Source organism: Protopterus annectens, chromosome 11.part0 (assembly GCF_019279795.1).
Source record: "Protopterus annectens isolate FY-2018-M chromosome 11.part0, PAN1.0, whole genome shotgun sequence".
NCBI classification, from domain to species: Eukaryota; Metazoa; Chordata; order Ceratodontiformes; family Protopteridae; genus Protopterus; species Protopterus annectens.
The window spans coordinates 381114102-381132848 of NC_056745.1; positions in this window are offsets into that span (position 1 = coordinate 381114102).

The following is an 18747-nucleotide window of genomic DNA, read 5'->3' on the forward strand; positions in this document are numbered from 1 at the left end:
CCCTGTGGAGTAAATCTGCTAAGTAATCCAGGATTAAAGGTAGGGAAGGCAGAGTTGTGTCCTCTCCTTTAGACTGGATCCAGAAGCAATACCTTTTCCACTTATCAGCATAGGATTTCCTTGTACTCGGTCTTCTGGCTTCCAGAATGATGTCCAGCACCTGCTTGCTTAGGCTGGTCACTGGTGGAGATTTCAAGGAATAAATCAGGCTGCCAGATTCAGGGTTTGCAGTTGTGGATGCAAGATCTATCCCCTCTGCTGTGTGAGGAGGGGCGGGCTCTGGGGTAGGTGCCAGGGTAGCACCGGTGACCGGCTGTGCAGTAATGTGTACCAGTGCTGGCATGACCAGTCTGAGGCAATCAGGATTGCCCTTGATCTGTCCTGTCTTAGCTTGAGCAATATTCTTGAGAGAAGGAGCAGAGGGGGAAATGCATAGATTGAGAGGTTTACCCACTGGAAGGATATGGCATCCACTTTCCGGGCCCTGCTGTGAGGTGTCCTGGTGCAGAATTTGCTGAGCTGGTGATTGTAGGGGGAGGGAAAGAGATCCACCTCTGGGGTCCCCCATTTCTGAATCAGAAGGCTGAAGGTGCTGGGCTCTAACTGCCACTTGAGTGGGTCTAGGAGATTTCCGCTTAAGTCGTCTGCCAGAGAGTTGTGTTTGCCTGGCAGGAATTGAGCTTGCAGATGGACCTGCATGTTCAAGGCCATGTTCCACAGGGCCATGGCTAGTCTACAGAGTGGGTAAGAGTGGGTTCCCCCCCGCTTGTTGATGTACCACATAACTGGTGTTGTCTGATTTTATTAGCAGGGGTCCTGGTGAGAGTAGGGATCTGAAAGCTGTTAAGAGCATGCTGAACAGTTAGCATCTCTTTTTGGTTGATGTGCAAATGAAGTTGCCTTGGGCTCCAGTGGCTCTGAATGCACTAGTCGTCCAGGTGTGCCCCCAGGCATAGTCTGATGCATCTGTGGTTAGGGTCTGGGCGGCGTGGGGTTGAGTAAAGGGAAGTCCCTTGTTGTGGTTGCATGCTGCTGCCCACCAAAGAAATTCTGTCCTTAGCCAAGGTATGACATGAATGATAGTTTCCAGGTCCTGAGAATGTTGGCACCAAAGACTTTTAAAGTACCACTGAGGTTTCCTCATATGCAGTCTGGCATATGGAATTAGTAGTATGCAAGAGGCCATGAACCCCAGGGCCTGAAGGATTTACCTTGCGGACAGCTGGGTTCTGGTGGCCATTTGAGTGAGGAAGGCTGTCAGATAAGCTTGTTTTTCTGGAGTAAGGATTGCCATCTGGGATGCTGTGTCCAAGCTTGCTCCCAAGAATACAATATTTTGACTGGGGGCTAGTTTTGACTTCTTTTCTTTTACACTGTACACCAGGGAGGTTAGAAGGTTTTTTCCAAATGTCAGGTGCTGCAACAGCATTTCCTGTCTGCCTGAATCAGGCAGTCATCTAAGTACGAGTACATCTGAATTTTTCTCTGTCTGCAGTAGGCAATGACTGGAGCCAGGCATTTTGTGAATACTCTGGGAGGAGTGGATAAGCCAAAGGGAAGTGCAGAGAATAAATAATGCATAGATCCTGCTCTGAAGCGTAGGTATTTCCTGCATGAGTCTCTGATTGGGATGTGCAGATAGGCTTCTTTTAGGTCTAGGGTGGCTAACCAGATGTCTTTGGCCAACATAGGAAGAAGGTGCTGAAGGGTGAGCATTTTGAATTTTGGTACCACCAGGAAGGTATTTAGAATGGAAAGATCTAGCATTGGGCGCCAAGTGCCCTCTTTTCTGGGTACCAGGAAAAGTCTGGTGTAGAAACCTTGACCTATTTGTTCTGCAGGAACAGGTTGAATAGCCCTTATGGAGAGCAGGGATTGAATTTGGTTTTGTGCTTATGCCAGTTTGGAAGAAGGTTTGGGAACCCTTTTGGGGTCGGTAGACAGTGGAAGTAAAAGCTGTACTCCTGGGATACAATGTTGAAGACCCATTGGTCTTTGGTGATGGAAGTCCAGTTTTTTGCATGATAGGCAAGTTTTCCACCTAGGGGCATGAGCAGTTGGGCAGATGTGGAGAGTGGAGTTGAGAAGTCATAGTGAATTCTTTTCATAAGTGGGTGGCTTAGCATGCCCTGTTTTTGAAGTGGAGGCACTACATTTCTTAAATCTCTGCATACCCTGAGACTGTAGTCTGGGGGAGGTCTATTTCCCCTGGGTCTGGTTTGAGATGACCTTGAGGGGGCTGGAAAAGACCAATGCTTCAAGGGGCAATGCCTACTGAATTTAGGAGGCTGTACCTGCAAGAAATCTTTAACTGGTCTGCATAGATTTAGCTTTTTCTTCCAACTTTTTAAGAACCTCTTCTGCTTTGGTGCCAAACAGATTGTCCCTGTTCAAAGGAGCGTCTAATAATTTTGATTTGACATGGTCTGGCAAGGTCTGCTCCTTAAGCCAAGTATGCCTTCTCAGTACAGAACCAGTGACTGTTGCCCTGCAAGGTGCTTCTAGGGCATCAAAGCCACATTGCAAAGTATGCTTGCTGACTTGGCTTGCAAAATGCATAAGCTCTTGTAATTCTTTATTTTCTGCACAGTCTGTAAAGGTAGCTAATTTTTGCTTAAGTTCCATGATATGTTGCTGGTACTTTAGCATGTGAAACTGGCAATTCAAAGCACTAACGGTGAGAGTTGCAGAGGTGTATACTTTCTTACCCCATCTGTCTAAAGTTGTGGAATCCCTGTCCGAAGGGGTGGTATTCTTAGTTGTAGTTGTTTTGATACCTTTAGGTCCCTGGGAGATGACCTCTGGGTCAGCAGTAGGATTTTTGAAAAGGAATTTGTGAGAGTCAGGAACTCTGTAGTACCTGTCTGGTTTCCTACGAGCAGGGGGTAAAGTATCAGGAGTTAGACTGGATTCCATAAAGACATCATCCATAACACCCAGGGCTGAGAGTATTGCTAAAGGCCTATGTTGTGGCAAATCTAGAAATTCTCTGAGTCTCTTTTTGGACTGAGGATAGTCTTGGCATTCCCAGTGGAAATGCTCTCTTAAAAGTATGCAAGGTTTCCCTGAAAGAAAAATCCTCTGGATGAGAAGCAGGGGGAATGGATTCCTCTGCATCCAAATCCTCATAAGCAGATAAAGGCATGTCTTCATAATCAGATACCTCAGATTCGTCGGACTCTTGGTCTGTTAAAGCTGCTGGGGACAGGTCTCTTTTTCTCTTAGAAGGGGAAGGCTGGCTTCCCCTAATTACCATAATAAGGTCTTCTGCCATTTTAAGCATTTGATGTTGTGGCAAGGAAGCAGGTGCTAGAGTTTTGGTCTTTTTTTAAGCGTAGCACATACTCTTGGCCTTAGAAACTCGGTAGTTTTAGACAAAACTGAATACGTGAAAGAAGTTGCCGGTTTGTGTCGAATATCGGTAGTGCGAAGAACTTCCTCAGAAGCCGGTGCCTGCTCAGCGGATCTGGATCCATCCAAGGTAGAGATATCTGCAGGTTCTGTAGTCGAAGAGTCTTGCGGCATACGAAGAAAGGCCTGCAAATCCATTGAAGCGGGCATCAGAGGCTGTGAAAGCACCTCACTGAGTACCGGAGAACTGGTGACTAGATTAACAGAAGCATCATTGGCAGTTTTGGACCTGTGAGGTCTGTCTCTGTCTTTATCCTTACGTTTTTTCAGAAGATCGTTATTTGGATGGCTTACTGAAGCCATTTTGGAATACGGAGATCGAGCACGAAATTATTTAGCAACAATAAGGGTCTGACAATGAATAGTTTGGGCGTTGAACTAGGCACAAAACTGACAGTGAGGTAAGTCGTGGTCTGGGCCTAAACAGGTTATGCAGTAAGAATGGAAATCACACATCCCAGTGTGCTCAATGCAACTCACTCCTCTTTACTGAAGAGGTGAGCAAGTCCTTTCATTCTTCTCCCATCCTACTTGGCTCTTCTAATGCCAAGGGTGCTAATTAAACCCAGGTCATCCAGTTAATCACGGCTCCATCCCTCCACACATAACCTTTAAATTATTCTCTGACAACCAAGTCTGTCAACTGTTTTTCCCTGCTCTTCCACCCTTTGCATAACCATATATAGATTTTCAAACAATTCTACTGAAATACTCCAAATTGTTTTTGAAGCATCGGAATTACTACCCTTCATGTCACTTCTTCCACCTTTAACTAATTTAAACATGTCATCAAGATGAGCTACTGCTTGCATATGGGGGCTTTAAAGGGGAGGTCTTGTCATCTAAGCTTCAAATCTGAACTACAGGATATTTCTCCTCCTTTTGACCCAATGCCTCCAATTCATCAGCATCCTCTCTCAACCAAATGACTGATTCATTCTCTCCTCATCAAGAGCAACAGCTTGATAAGAGAATTCATCATTAAGGCAGCCAGGTATTTAACGGTGGTTCAAGGGTTGCCCTGTGTATGACAATGACTCTCCACAGCTAATTTATAGGAGGTACATGCTTTAGGCTGACCGCATTCATTTTTTCCTCACTTCAGCAAAGGCCATTGCCATGAAGCAATCTTACCCCCCTCCATAAAGCAGTGGAAGGGATTTCCCAATTTCCACCACAGCAACAGCACCTCTGCATGCACTCCTTGAGCATCTGCAACCCTCCTAAGAGGCAAGCAAGGACACATATCCTCACTTCTCTCCTTCCCTGGCTGGCTTCTTCAGTGCTAAGGCTATTAAATAAACCCCAATCACACAAATCCCCATAAGGGCTCCATCCCTTTGCACCATGGAGCCAGAATACTGCACTATAGGACTGAATAATCACATAAATATGTATGTGCAACACACACACACATACATGCGCACTATATGGGACTAGTATCAATAAAAAAGCTAACATCACCAGCATTGGCATGCATATTAACAAACACTGAGATACTTCAGTGCATGATGCAACAGTCTTCCTCAGAACATGCAAAATTACAAAGTGGTGTTTTGCAGGGGGACAAGCCCCCCCCCTCTCCAGTGCCCTCATACTCCCTACTAATTATTTATTGCAACCCAGATATCACACAATCCTTGGGCAATTGGCATGTCCCCCAAGCCCGGGGACTGTCCAGTCTTGACCAACTGCTGACCACCTCTTCTGCTGACCGAAGTGTCTCACAAAACAGAGGTCATTTTTGTTTTTAAACAGAAGTTAATTTTAGCTTAAACTGATTATGTCTACATATCCCATAAAATATATATATGTAATTATAATTGTAGAACTAAATTTGAAGTTTATGTTGCTTTGTGGGCTTTGTCCTGAGTTTTGTATGGGCAGAACCCCTAGAATATTTAGTAAAAGAATGTATGAACAATTAAGAGCTGCAGAAAATAAAGAAGCCAATAATGGCTTAGCAAAGCAAGTAATGCAAAAGCACAGTTCAGAAACAAATAATATTTACTTTAAATTTTGTATAATAGATCAGGTACTAAACTATAATGTAAGGTTAGAAGAGGGGGATTGTGTTTGATTAGAAGGAGCATTGTTGGCAGGAAAGGTTGAATGCATGTAGTCCCCTGGGTATGAATGAAAGAGAGAGAAAGTACAGTTGTGTACACTTACCATAAATGTAGATGTTCGAGTGTATTCACTGTTGCAGTCATCACACTTGGGTTATCCTGCCAGGGGTAGCCCTCAGTCGGTCCGAATACCAGAGGCTTAGTATTTCTGCGTCGGTTGCTGTCACTCCAGGACTGATGTCAGGTCGTCAGTGGTATAAAAACAGGCGGACAACGCCATTACATCAGTTTTTCTTGCCCCAAATGTCAGGAGCCCCGAAAAAGGGAGCTAGGTTATGGTGGAATACCACCACCAGTAGAAAATAAATACCAAATAGCAATGTAAAGAGTGAGGAAGAGAGAGAGAGAGAGAGAGAGACAAGGGGGATGGAGAGTGAGAAATCAGGACTGCAACAGTGAATACACTCGAACATCTACATTTATGGTAAGTGTACACAACTGTACTATGTTCTTCGCGTTTCACTCTTGCAGTCATCACACTTGGGTTGATTCCCAAAGCTGAAGAAATGGGTGGAGGCAGTCAAGAAGAACTGGGGCTGGCTAGTATGCCCTGCAGGACTGCGGATGCAAAGCCTGCCCTGGATTTTGAAAAGATAGGCAGTTGGTAATGCTTGGTGAAGGTATGAACAGAACTCCATGTTGCAGCCTCCAGGATGTCCCTGATAGGGACCCCTCTGAGAAAAGCTGCAGAGGTGGAAGTTGCCCTAGTGGAATGTGTTCTGACCCCCTGTGGGGGTGGTTTCCTGTGGTGTTTGTAACGGAAATAGATACAGTGTGTTATCCATTTGGAAATGGTTTGTTTTGACATGGCTTTACCCTCTGCCCCTGCTGCAAAGCTGACTAGTAAATGGTCAGATTTCCTAAAGGACTTAGTTATATCCAGGTAGAATCTGTGCTGTCTGTGCACATCTAAAGAGTGCAGGATCACTTCCCCCTTATTTTGAGGTTTAGGGAAAAAGGTGGGCGAATGAATAGATTGGTTGAGAGCCACACTGGACACCACTTTAGGCATGAAAGTTGGGTTAGTCCTGAGGGAGACCCTGTCAGCATGAAAAATGATGAAAGGTTCCACAGCCATGAGTGCTTGTAGCTCAGACACTCTTCTAGCTGAAGTGATGGCCAGAAGCAAGGCTGTTTTCCAAGAGAGGAATTTTAACTCTGCTGAAGCTGCAGGCTCAAAGGGGGGGGGGGTGAGCTTTTCCAACACAAAGTTAAGCTCCCAAGCAGGGGTAGGGGCTCTTCTGGGTGGCCTTAAGTTGTTAGCCTCTCTAAGGAACTGCTTGATGAGGAGGTGTGAAAAGAGAGGTGGCTCTGTGCTGTAATGAGCACAGAAGGCAGAGGCAAGGATTTTAATAGAAGAGAAGGATAGGCCCCTGTGAAGCAGGTCTGCTAGGTAATCCAGGATGATAGGTAAGGAGGGCTGTGCTGGTTCAGCTACTTTATGCTGGATCCAGCAGCAATACCTTTTCCACTTGTCAGCATAGGATTTTCTAGTGCTGGGTCATCTGGCTTCATGTATAATGTCTAGGACTTGCTTGCTTAGACTGGCCGCTGGAGGAGAGGTCAAGGAATAAGCCAGGCTGCCAGGTTCAGGGTCTGCAATTGTGGATGCAAGAACTCTCCCTTCTGCTGGGTCAGGACAGTAGGAATCTGAGGGAGGTGTCATGGAGGCAACAGTGACAGACTGCGCAGTAGTGGGTACCAGTGTTGACATGGCCAGTCTGGGGCAATCAGGATTGCCCTTGGTCTTTCCTCCCTTATTTTGAGTAACACCCTTGCAAGAAGAGGTAGAGGGGGAAATGCATAGATCGAGAGGTTTACCCATTGGAAGGATATGGCATCCACTTTCCAGGACTTGCTGTGAGGTTACCTGGTGCAGAATTTGCTGAGCTGGTGGTTGTTGTGGGAGGAAAACAGGTCCACCTTCGGGGTACCCCATTTCTGGATTACGAGGCTGAAGGTGTTGTGGTTTAATTGCCATTCATGTGGGTCTAGGAGATTTCTGCTCAAGTTGTCTGCCAGAGAGTTTTGGTTGCCTGGCAGGAATTGTGCTAGTAGATGAATCTGCATGGCTAAAGCTGTGTGCCAAAGGGCCATGGCTAGCCTGCATAGTGGGTAAGAGTGGGTACCTCCCTGCTTGTTGATGTACCACATCACTGTGGTGCTGTCTGTTTTGATTAGTAGAGGCCCTGGAGACAGCAGGGGTCTGAAAGCTGTCAGAGTGTGCTGAACAGCTAGCATCTCTTTTTGGTTGATGTGCGGATGAATTTGGTTTGGGCTCCAGTGGCCCTGAATGCACCTGCCGTCCAGGTGTGCACCCCAGGCATAGTCTGATGCATCTGTGGTTAGGGTCTGGGCAGCGTGGGGTTGTGAAAAGGGAAATCCCTTGTTGTGGTTGCATGCTGCTGTCCACCAAAGAAAATCTTTCCTTAGACAAGGTATCATAGGTATGATAGTTCCAGGTCCTAATAATATTGACACCAAAGGCTTTTTAAGTACCATTGAAGTTTTCTCATAAGCAGTCTGGTATATGGAATTAGTAGAATACAGGAGGCCTTATATAGGCTTGTTTTTCTGGAGTAAGGAATGACATCTGGGATGCTGTGTCCAGGCTTGCTCCCAGGAATACAATTTTCTGGCTGGGGACTACTTTGGATTTCTTTTCGTCTGCAGTGTACCCCAGTGAGGTCAGTAGGTCTTTTACAAATGTCAGGTGCTGCAACAGCTTTTCCTGACTGTCTGCCAGAATCAGGCAGTTGTCCAAGTAGGAGTAAATTTGAATATTTCTTTGTCTGCAAAATGAAATGGCTGGAGCCAGGCATTTTGTGAAAACTCTGGGAGCAGTGGTTAAGCCAAAGGGAAGTGCACAGAACTGATAATGCATAGATCCTGCCCTGAAATGTAGATATTTCCTGCAAGAGTCTCTGATTGGGATGTGCAGATAGGCCTCTTTTAGGTCTAGAGTGGCTAACCAGGCATCTTTATATAGCACAGGAAGAAGCTGCCGGAGGGTGAGCATTTTGAATTTTGGTACCACCAGGAAGGTGTTTAGAATGGAGAGATCTAGGAATGGGCACCAGGTGCCCTCTTTTCTGGGTACCAGGAAAAGTCTGGAATAGAAACCTTGGCCTATCTGGTCTGCAGGAACAGTCTGAATTGCCCTCATGGAGAGCAGGGAATGAACTTTGTTTTGTGCCTCTACCCACTGGTTTGGAGGAAGATCTGGGAACCCTTTTGGGGTTGGTATTGTGTGGAAATAAAATTTGTACCCCTGGGACACTATGTTGAGGACCCATCAATCGTTGGTGATGGAGGCCCAGTTTTTTGCATGGGAGGCAAGTTTTCCTCCTAGGGGCACAAGCAGGTGGGCAGAGGTAAGAGGCGGACTTGAAAAGTCATTGTGAATTATTTCCATAAGGGGGTGGTTTAGCACTCCCTGTTTTAGAAGTGGAGGTACTCCATTGCTTAGATCTCTGCATTCCCTGGGCCTGCTGTCTGGGGGGGGGTCTGCTTCCCCTAGGTCTAGTCTGAGCCAGCCTAGAGGGGGCTGGAAAGGACCAGTGTCTTGAGGGGCAATGCCTACTGGATCTTGGAGGCTGGACTTGCAAAAAGTCTTTAACTGTCTGCATAGATTTAGCTTTTTCTTCCATCTTTCTTAAAACCTTTTCTACCTTGGTGCCAAACAGATTGTCTTTGTTCAGTGGTGCGTCCAATAATTTTGATTTGACATGGTCTGACAAGGTCTGTTCCTTAAGCCAAGCATGCCTTCTAAGTACAGAACCTGTGACTGCTGCCCTACAGGATGCTTCTAGGGAGCCAAACCCACACTGCAGAGTATGCTTAGTAACTTGGCTTGCAGAATACATAATCCCCTGTAATTCTTTATTTTCTGCACAGTCTGGAAAGGTAGATAATTTTTGTTTAATAAGTTCCATAGTATGTTGCTGGTATTTCAGCATGTGGAACTAACAATGTAATGCTCTAATGGCAAGAGTTGCAGAGGTGTATAATTTTTTACCCCATCTGTCTAAAGCTCGGGAATCCCTGTCCGAAGGGGTGGGATTCTTAGCTGTGGTTGCTTTTATTCCTTTAGGTCCTTGGGAGATGACCTCTGGGTCAGCAGTAAGATTTTTGAAAAGATATTTGTGTATGTCAGGGACTCTGTAATACCTGTCAGTTTTCCTGGGAGCAGGAGGTAGAGCATCAGGAGTTAAACTAGATTCCATGAAAACATCATCCACAACATCCAGAACAGGAGGAATAGCTAAGGGTCTGTGCTGTGGTAAAACTAAAAATTCCCTGAGTCTCTTTTTGGACTGAGGATAATCCTGGCATTCCCAATGGAAATGCTCTCTCAAGGTATGTAGGGTTTCACCACAAGACAAATCCTCTGGAGAAGAGGCAGAAGGAATGGATTCCTCTGCAAATGAATCCTCTTAAGCAGATAAGGCCATGTCTTCATAATCAGAAACCTCAGAGTCGTCGGACTCTTGGTTAGATAAAGCTCCTGGGGACAAGTCTCTTTCTTTTAGAAGAGGTAGGCTGGCCTGGCTTTCCCTAATCAGCATGATAAGGTCTTCTGCCATTTTAAGCATTTGAGATTGAGGCATGGGAGCAGGTGCTTGAGCTTGGGTCGGTTTTTTAGGCATAGTTCATACCCTGGGCCTTAGAAACTCTGTAGTTTTAGAAAGAACTGAAGACGCGAAAGAAGCTATCGGTTTGTGTCGAATATCGGTAGTGTGAAGAACTTCCTCGGAAGCCAGTGCCTGCACAGTGGCTCCGGACCCATCCAAGGTAGAGACATCCGCAGGTTCTATAGTCAAAGAAGAGACTCGCGGCATACCGGACTCCAAACGGGTCTCGATAGCAGCCTGTGAATCCATAGAAGTGGGCATCAGGGGCTGCGACAGCGCCTCACTGAGTACCGGTGAACTGGCGACTAGCTTAATGGAAGCATCATTGCCAATTTTGAACCTGTGTGGTCTGTCTCTATCTTTACGTTTTTTCGGAAGATCGGTAGTCGGATGGCTTACCGAAGCCATTTCGGAATACAGAGATAGACAGCGAAAGTATTTAGCTACGATAAGGGCCCGACGATGTATAGTTCTGCATTGAACAAAGCACAAAACCGACAGTGAGGAACGTCATGGTCTGGGCTAACAGGTGACGCAGTAAGAATGGAAATCTCGGTGTATTTGCTTTCCACAGGCTAGACAAATTGTTAACTTTTTCTGACATCAGTTAGAGCAAGAAAAAAGGATCCCCAGTGGGGTACTTAGCTTTAGAAGACTTCAACTTCAATTTTGGAAACAAAAACTCAGGTAGCAGCCGACCGGCACTCGTGCTAACTGCTTCTGCTTCAGGCTCCTCTGCAAGAAAGACCGATGTAATGGTGTCGGCTGCCTGTTTTTATACTACTAACTACCTGACATCAGTCCAGGAGCGACAGCAACTGACACAGAAAATCTAAGCCTCTGGTATTCGGGCCGACTGAGGGCTACACCTGGCAGGACAACCCAAGTGTGATGACTGCAACACTGAAACACAAAGAACATCTACAAAGTGGTTCTGAAAAGGAAAGGGTTAAATCATTAATCTTGTGAAGTATGTGATTTTAGATAAGTGTATTTAATGAAGGTTTGAATGGGTACAGCTTGGTCTGAGGAAGTTCCATAGGCAGGACAAAAGTGCTTGCCCGTTGTCTTTAAGTATTAAAATGGAATGTTTTTAATTTAGAACGTTGGTGCGTTTGCATATATATTATATATTGCAGTAGTAAATATCAAAAATTCCCAATGTCAATGCTCAAAATATTGATGAAAAATGTTGAAAGTGCTAAAACACAACTTATGTTCTGAGAAACAGCCCAGGCACATGCAAAATTAAGACAAAAAACAAAAAAAAAGTTTTTCATAGTGACAAGCTCCTTGAACCCATAGTAGTTACCCAGCTATTCGGTAACTCTCCACTGCCTCCCAGTGCCCGTCTTAACTCTTCCCTAAACTCCACTTCACAAGCCCCCCCACAACCTGCTAATTTCATATATATATATTATCATCATCCTCTTTCGGCTTTTCCCGTTAGGGGTCGCCACAGCAGATCATCTCTTTCCATTTCTTCCTATCCTCTGCATCTTGCTCTGTCACACCAACCGCCTGCATGTCCTCTCTCACCACGTCCATAAACCTTATCTTAGGCCTTCCTCTTTTCCTCTTACCTGGCAGCTCCATCCTTAGCATCTTTTTCCCAATATACCCATCATCCCTCCTCAGCACATGTCCAAACCAACGCAATCTTGTCTCTCTTGCTTTGTCTCCAAACTGTCCAACATGAGCTGACCCTCTAATATACTGATTCCTAATCCTATCCATCCTAGTCACACCAAGTGCAAATCCTAACATCTTTAACTCGGCCACATCCAGCTCTGACTCCTGCCTTTTTGTCACTGCCACTGTCTCCAACCCATATAACATAGCTGGTCTCACTACTGTCTTGTAGACCTTCCCTTTCACTCTTACTGGTACCCGTCTGTCACAAATCACTCCTGACACTCTTCTCCACCCATTCCACCCTGCCTGTACTCTCTTTTTCACCTCTCTTCCACATTCACCATTACTCTGAACTGTTGATCCCAAGTACTTAAACTCGTCCACCTTTACCAACTCTACTCCCTGCATCCTCACCATTCCTCTATCCTCCCTCTCATTTACACACATATATTCTGTCTTAGCCCTGCTGACCTTCAGTCCTCTGCTCTCTAGAGCATATCTCCACCTCTCCAGAGTCTCCTCAACCTGATTCCTACTCTCAGTACAGATCACAATGTCATCTGCAAACATCATAGTCCACGGGGCCTCCTGTCTGATCTCATCTGTCAACCTGTCCATCACCACTGCAAATAAGAAAGGACTCAGAGCTGATAATTGATGTAATCCCACCTCCACCTTAAACGGATCTGTCACTCCCACTGCAGTCCTCACCACTGTCACACTACCCTCGTACATATCCTGTACCACTCTTACATACTTCTCTGCCATTCCCGACTTCCTCATACAATACCACAACTCTTCTCTAGGCACCCTGTCATATGCTTTCTCCAAGTCTACAAAGACACAATGCAACTTCTTCTGACCTTCTCTGTATTTCTCCAATAACACCCTCAGAGAAAACATCACATCTGTAGTGCTCTTTCCTGGCATGAAACCATACTGCTGATCACTAATCATCACCTCCCTTCTTAACCTAGCTTCTACTACTCTCTCCCATAACTTCAAGCTGTGACTGATCAATTTTATCCCTCTGCAGTTACTGCAGCTCTGCACATCACCCTTATTCTTAAAGATAGGTACCAAAACACTTTTTCTCCACTCCTCAGGCATCCTCTGACTTTCCAAAATTTCATTAAACAATCTAGTTAAAAATTCCACTGCCATTTCTCCTAAGCACCTCCATGCTTCCATTGGGATGTTATCTGGGCCAACAGCCTTTCCATTTTTCATCCTCTTCATAGCTGTCCTTACTTCCTCCTTGCTAATCTGTTTCACTTCCTGATTCACTATCCCCACATCATCCAACCTTCTCTCTCTCTCTCTCTCATTCTCTTCATTCATCAGCCTCTCAAAATACTCTTTCCATCTACTCAACACACTCTCCTCTCTTGTGAGTACCTTTTCCTCACTATCCTTTATCACCCTTACTTGCTGCACATCTTTCCCAGCGCTGTCCCTCTGTCTAGCCAATCGGTACAGGTCCTTTTCTCCCTCTTTAGTGTCCAATCTCTCATACAACTCTCCATACGCCTTATCCTTAGCTTTCCACCTCTCTTTGCCATGCGCCTCATCTCCTTATACTCATGTCTACTTTCTTCATCTCTTTGACAATCCCACTTCTTCACCAGCCTCTTCCTCTGTAAACTCTCCTGTACTTCCTCATTCCACCACCAGGTCTCCTTGTCCTCCCTTCCTCTGTCTGGATGTCACACCAAACACCTTTCTAGCAGTCTCCCTTACTAGTTCTGCTGTAGTTACCCAGCTATTCGGTAACTCTCCACTGCCTCCCAGTGCCCATCTTAACTCTTCCCTAAACTCCACTTCACAATCACCCTTTTTTAACTTCCACCATTTAATCCTTGGCACTGCTTTCACACTCCTCCTCCTCTTCTTGATCACCAACGTCATCCTACAGACCACCATTCTATGCTGCTTAACTACACTTTCCCCTGCCACCACTTTACAGTCTCCAATCTCCTTCAGACTGGCCCTCCTACATAGGATATAATCCACCTGTGTGCATCTTCCTCCACTCTTGTACGTCACCCTATGCTCCTCCCTCTTCTTAAAATACGTATTCACCACAGCCATGTCCATCCTTTTCAAAATCCACAATCATCTGACCTTCTGCATTCCTCTCCTTAACAGCATACCTACACATCACTTCCTCATGCCCTCTGTTCACTTCACCAACATGCCCATTAAAGTCCACTCCAATCACTAGTCTCTCACCCTTGGGTACACTCACCACAACTTCATCCAACTCACTCCAAAATTTCTTTCTCATCCATCGCACACCCAACTTGTGGAGCATATGCACTAACAACATTCATCATTACACCATCAATTTCGAGCTTCATAAACATCACTCTGTCAGACACTCTCTTCACGTCTAAAACACTCTTGGCATATTGTTCCTTTAGTATAACCCCTACCCCATTTCTCCTGCCATCCACACCATGATAGAACAATTTGAACCCATTTCCTAAACACTTGGCCTTACTTCCCTTCCATCTGGTCTCTTGCACGCACAATATATCAACCTTCCGTCTCTCCATCATATCAGCTAGCTCTCTTCCTATGCCAGTCATACTGCTAACATTCAAAGCTCCTACCCTCACTGCTACACTCCTAACCTTCCTCCTCTCTTCCTGCCTTCGGGCATGCCTTCGCCCTCCTCTTCTCCTTTGGCCAACAGTAGCCCAATTTCCGCCAGCACCCTGTTGGCTAATAGTACTGGTGGCGGTCGTTGTTAACCCGGGCCTTGACTGATCCGGTATGGAAATATGAAATTTTCGCACCATAAGTTATGTGGCAGAATTTTTACGCCGGATGCCCTTCCTGACACAACCCTCCCCATTTATCCGGGCTTGGGACAGGCACAAAGAAATACACTGGCTTGTGATCCCCAGTGGCTGGGTTTCATATATATTTATTATACGTATATATCCTAACTCTGAGAATGCACAAGCATGGAGTAAAAGCATATTCTTCAACCCAGGAATTGTACGCTCTCAGATACCTGTCGATCAGCTGTTTAGTAAATTATAAATGGTTGACTAAACAGCTATCAGCCACACACACACTATCTTTTCCAAGGAACCCACATTTAATTTATTCACACATATGTATATATGGGTCCCATTCACAATGCCGAAATGCCAGAATGCTGACAACCATATGGCCGACATTCGGAATACCGACAATGTGAAACAGGCATCTCACTATAGAGCAGAATAAAAAGTTTTTTATTCCTGCACTGTAGTGCGATCTTGGAGTTGGTATATTAAAGTTACGGGGGGTGTGGGGGGGTGCAGGGGGGCAGAGCCCCCTGCTAGCAGTTTAAAGGAAATTACATTTTCCTTCCTATGGATGTACTCAAAATGTTGAGATTCTGAATGTCGGTCATATGGCTGTCTGACATATGGCTATCGGCATTCTGGAATTTCAGCATTTCGAAGTAGATCCTTACATATACATACACACACCATATATTTATATACTTATACATTACATATATATATTTTGTATCTGTAGGTCCCTATTGGTTGATCCAGCTTTTAGAAACTAACTCCATATGGCCGAGATCATATGATCAAGTTTTTGAAAACTCAAAGACTTTGAATAGAGATTGTGGTACAGCTTGAATTGGGAAATTTACCCTTTTCCTCACTATAGTGCAATCTTGGAGTTAGCATATATAATTTGCAGGGCCTGCAGGGGATTTTGGCTCCTTGCAAAAAAGTAAAAAAGTTAGATTTCTGTGTTTTTTTTTTTTTTTTTAATGTTAGTGTTTTGGAAATTCAATCATATGGTCTCTTAGACATTTTTTCAAGTTTCCAAAAAGTTGATTATCTGACATGGACCCATACGATATCTATATATATATATATATATATATATATATATATAGAGAGAGAGAGAGAGAGACACACACACACACACACACACACACACACACACACACACACACACACACACACACACGCACATACACATTTCATTTATATACCCACACACACACAGTTTATTGATGGAGATCTTAAATTGGTATAGCAAAACACTGATAATTTTTAGGGGCAGTTACTTCTCTCTATTTTACTATCATTTGTATACTTACCATGACATCCTTTGAATGATGTCTGGATCTGTTGCATAACAGCGACAATACATCAGAAGTTCCAAGTGGATGGATGGAGCCAATATGCAGTAGAGATCCTGGGGAAAATTATTCCTACAGGATCTAAACAAACATGTACATACATTTAAAACATTTTAGCCCAAAACACAAATTTGTGCAAATATAACCAACATCATAGCAGACACTGAAATAGAAGGCACACTGCTGCAATATGACTCCTTATTCATGTGAAGAGGCCACAGCTGAGCAGGCTGTCCTTCTGACCTGACTTGCTGAGCTTATGAACACTCCACCAGTTGAACTTTATCATCTCCTTGCTCAGGACAATGTCTCAATGCATGGCAAAAAGGGGTGCAGTTTTGCAATTTTCTCTTTTTTCCTCCACAGGGAGATTACCAACATAGGTGTCCAGGGCAGATGTACATGATGAACTGTCTTTGAAGAATCTGAATAATTTACTCCACTACTTTAGAAAATGAGGAAATATAAGCATCATCTTACTCTGCAAGTCCCCCAGAGGTTCAAAGGCAATTAACTACTACTCACTTGTGACTTGTATCCTAAAGAAGCAGGAAGGAGTGGTACAGGACTAGTACCTTTCCTTACCAACAAGAACTTTGTTTCCCTTTCCTCTTCCCCCTCCAAGCCATACAAAGTAATGGAAGGGATGGTCCCACCTCAAGAGGAAGGTAAGTAGTAATGATCACTGCTGCAGTATCACTCTTACCTACAAGGATAACAGTGACAGCAAAGTAGTCAGTTACTCCAAAGGGCAGTGCTTACAACATGCTCTAAATGGGTATAACCGGTGATGTTGTTTTGGGACTGGTTTTCGCTGCTCTCATATTAAAATGTAAAGGAACTAGCCTACCACTTGAACAATGTTTACATGGAAACAGGCCTGCCTTGCTTGCCTGACATGAAATATATAAAGAGCTTTTAAAACTGCCTGAAGCTCTTTATTTTTTTAACCACATACTTTTATTGAAAAGCTGAACAAAAATGCCAACAAATTCTGTGCAGTAAATAAAACTGACATTTCCTACAGCAGCAAAATAAAGTACATTGTAGGATTGTATAAAAAAACCCAGATAAAGAGGAAAACCCTCCAGATTCCGCTCAAATTGGCCTTCTAACCATTCAGGTCCCAAATCAAACTTTCTAGAACAATGGTTTAAACTGATAATACTTCCTGCCAACATTTCAAATTCTAAAGAACAAAAAATTTAAAAGACCATCTAAAAATGAATAATGATTCAAAATTAAAGGCATTTCAATCTAAAGTACTTAACCAAAGATAAAAAAAAATCAGAACATGCATCAATTAACCTTCGTCTTGTAAAGTCAATGAAAAGATACACCAGTATTCATGACATTTACCCATATCCAACTATTTGCATGAACTTATCTTTGGAACCATATGGCTTATGAAAGGAGCATAAATGGCAAACATTCAGCACAAACTATTTTTATACTGGTAGTATTCCTTACGTTCTTAAACCAAATTTTATAAGTCACAGTAAACACAGTAACTATTACATTTGTCATATTTTGTAAACAACTTCTAATATCTCAGTAACCACTCAAGTTACACACACACACTGTCAGCAGCATTTTATTTATCTAGCTCGAGCTTTGATACGAGGCTAAGGAGTTCTATCTGTGTTACTCGGTTGTTGACATACTTACAAAAATGTGAAAATTACATCTATATAAATTAATATAATAAAAACAACAGCTAATATCTAGAAAGATACTCTGTAAAGACTTAACAGCTGAGGAGCTAGAGATTTCACGTTTCTGTTTGTTGCTAAAAGTAAAATGTTGAATCTGTACAAAGTACAGTTGTGTACCTACCATAAATGTAGATGTTCGAGTGTATTCACTGTTGCAGTCATTACACTTGGGTTATCCTGCTGGCAGGCTACCCGCAGTCGGCCTGAATTCCAAAGTCCTGATCCGGCATCGGTTGCTGTCGCCTCTTCCATGATGTCAGTGCGCCAGGGGTATAAAAGATGCAGCCAACGCCATTTTCTTTAGTTTTTCTTGTCCCAGATGTCAGGTGTCCCCAAAAGGGTAGGCTAAAAAATTCTGATCATAAAAAAGCATGCACATAGCCTTCATCTACAAGCAAATACACCAAATAGGTTGTATAAAATAGAGCAGTACAGATAAGTCCCAGCAATGAAAGGGGGATGGTGGGAGGGTAACCTGGACTGCAACAGTGAATACACTCGAACATCTACATTTATGGTAGGTACACAACTGTACTATGTTCATCGTGTTTCACTGTTGCAGTCATTACACTTGGGTTGAATCCCAAAGCTGAGGTTGGGTGGCTGGCCCTAAATAGAATTAGGAGTGGCTATGAGGCCCTGCAGAACTGCAGTGGCAAAGCCTGCTCTGGATTTAGAGTAAAGAGGTAAGTGGTAGTGCTTTGTAAAAGTGTGCACTGAAGTCCAGGTTGCAGCCTCCAAAATGTCCTTGGTTGCTACTCCTCTGAGGAAGGCTGCTGAAGTGGCTGCTGCTCTGGTAGAATGTGGCCTAATGCCCTTAGGCACTGATTTGCCATGTTGTGAATAGCAGAAATTAATGCAGTGGCCTATCCATTTTGAAATAGTCTGCTTTGAAATAGCTTTTCCTTGTGATCCTGCAGCATATGCCACTAAGAGTTGCTTAGTCTTTCTGAAAGCTTTAGTTTTGTCCAAGTAAAGGCGTAGCTGTCTGTGTATGTCCAAAGAATGCAGAAGTCTCTCCCCCTTATTCTGCGGGTTTGGATAAAAAGTAGGCAAATGTA